General features: G+C 53.7%; 1 protein-coding gene across 1 annotated transcript in view; it reads right to left on the bottom strand.

The window, feature by feature from the left end:
• The window catches only part of LOC143286365 (uncharacterized), a 35,547-nt gene that overhangs the window by 2,925 nt on the left and 30,122 nt on the right, over positions 1-2,500 (bottom strand). The window lies entirely within an intron of this gene.

Here is a 2,500-nt window from a genome sequence, read left to right as displayed (position 1 = left end):
TGAGGTGGGGGGGGCCGTAAGACTTCTTTTTAAACAAGGCCCTCATTTGAACCTCTTCCTATCGGGGCCTGTCAGCATATCCCCGGGTCTCATCAAAACTTTGTCACTCAGCCATTAAACCTGCATTGGCCGTAACTTTTTGTGAAACAGGTTTCCCGCGGATGGCAAACATAACCAAACCCCTTTTTTTGATGTGGACTTTGGGGGTTTCCCCAGGTGGGGTTGGGTGCCGACGGCGTTTCTATCCAGAAGGGTGCTTATTTCATCACGTTTTCCCCCCAAACCCTCTTTTTTTGCTTTTTTGGCATTGGGGCCCAGGGTCTTGAAGCTGTACTATAGATTGCTCCCCCGCAGGGTCCTCCTCCCCCGGTCAATCCCCAAATTTTGGTTGTCCAGGAAGGGGGCGGATTCCAACGATTCCCTTCCCGCAGCCCAACAAAGGGGCCGGGTTTTATGGTGATGCTTTTTTTAAGCCCTTTGCGATGTTGAGGGCCCTTTTGGAGCCTTCTGGCCTTGGGGGGTCTCTTTGGGGTTTATTCGAAATTCAACTTCGAGGGCTACAAACGATGGTCCCGTCCCAAAACTCCCCGCCCCCACATGGTCTTTGGGAAAACCCCTAAAATCTTGCCTATCCCTTTTTTTGACGGGGAAAATAAACGATGGGGATGCCCAAAAGGCCTTTTAGCGGGGTGCCCTCCATGACGCCTGTTACGGGGGGGGGAGGCCCGAAAACTGTGTTGGTTTTCAGCATTCCCTGCCTGCACAGGTCGAAGCCCCAAAAACAATCCATTTTGGGGGGGCAGTGGCCCCCACAAAACCCTGCTTTTCCCCAAAACTCCATCCCAGGAGATTGGGAGTCCCGAAACCAAATCTAGCATTGGGGTCCCCCAAAAATGATGACCCTTGGGCTGCTTTAAAAAGGGGAAAGGCAGCAATGACAGAGTGAAGGTCCTCGTAGAACTTGCCTTCACCCTTATCCGGGTTGGTCATTTGGGTTTGGGGGGTAGGCCACTGACAATGGTGAGGGGCCCTTCTGGCCAATTTTCCCCCGTGGGGGAGTTTATGGTCCCTAAGCCTAAACGTTTTAACCTTCCCTTTGGGGTTCCCGCTAGCTTGCTGACCCGGGGCTGTTTTTTTTCTGCAAAACCAACGCCACCCCCACGTCGCTCTTTTGCTTTTCCCCGTCCACTCCAAAAAGGGGAAAGGGGTAACCCGATCCCCCCTTCCCCCAAAAAGCTCGCCTTCGCCTGCAAGGGCCCAGTTAACACCAAGGCTGCGATGGGCGATGTTTATTTTGGCGAGGTTTGGAATAAAATAGTGCTGTTCTCCTTTGGGGTTTCCTTTGGGGCCCGCGTTTTTCTGTCCAGGAGAGGGCCTTATATTCCAAGCACCCCAAAGGTGAGAGGAACGATTTTTCCCTTTTTTTTTTTTTTTTTTTCCCCCTTTTCTTTCTCTTTGGGTTTTGACCGCCCGGGGGAGGGTCCCCCCCCCCAAAACCGCGGTAAGCTGGCCGGGTGAAAAGGGGGGGCCCGGCAATTTTTTTTTGGGGGCACCTTTTCTAGCCCCTTCCTCAAACCAGGGGGGTGAGCGTTCATTTTCCCCCAAAAAGGGCCCGCTCAAAACCCCCAAATAACGGTTTCCCCCCTTTTTTCGCCTTTCTCCTGGGCCCACAAAAAACCCCCCCCCGATGGGCCCGAGGCCCCCTGCGTGCAGGTCTGCCCGGCCCGCCGGGCGCCAGTGTACCCAACCTTCGTTTCGTCGCTCGCCCCGTCCCCCACGGACTTGGGGGTGATGAAATGAAAGGGTTTTAAAATGGGAATTTTGGATGACTGTTTTACTTGCGCGTGAGTTTGGGTTTTAAAAAGAAAAAGGAGTTGCCCCCCAAAAAGTCCAAACCCCACTCTCCCCGTCCCGGGTTCCCCCAAATTTCCCGTGGGAAAGGGCTTAAATCGAGAACCCCCACTGGGAAAGGAAAGAGCCCCCGGGGGTGCCCCGTGGAAAAGACCAAGGGTATCCTTTTTGGTGTCTCATCTTGCTCTCTTCCCCCCACGTGCGGTTTTCTGTAATCCCCCTTCCCTCCCCCGTTTTTAAACCCATAGGGTTTTTTCCCCGGGAGATTTTTGGGCCCGGGTCCAGATTTTGCATAAAATGGGTAGAAAAAAAAACCCCCCGGGGGCCAACTGCGTGTGGTGGCACAAAAAGCACATGGGCTAGATGGCCTCGGTTTGGGTCTCCCCCCGGCCCCAAAAAGCCCTTTTTTTGGATCTTTAAAAAGGGGTTTTCCCAAAACCACCCCCCCCCCTCCCACCCCTCCCCGAAAAAGGGGCGGGTGGGGTTTTCCCCCTTTTTAAATCGGGCGGCAAAACCCCCACCCTGAAAAAGGTTTTACGGTTACAGGGGTTTAATGGGGCGTTCCATGGCCTGACCTTACAAGGGACTTGGGGGGGAAAGTTATTTAAAGGGTCCACAGGGGAAACTGCCTTGGGGGTTTTTACAATTT

The sequence above is a fragment of the Babylonia areolata genome, chromosome 10, assembly GCF_041734735.1.
Source record: "Babylonia areolata isolate BAREFJ2019XMU chromosome 10, ASM4173473v1, whole genome shotgun sequence".
NCBI classification, from domain to species: Eukaryota; Metazoa; Mollusca; class Gastropoda; order Neogastropoda; family Buccinidae; genus Babylonia; species Babylonia areolata.
This window is presented reverse-complemented; position numbering and strand designations above follow the sequence as displayed.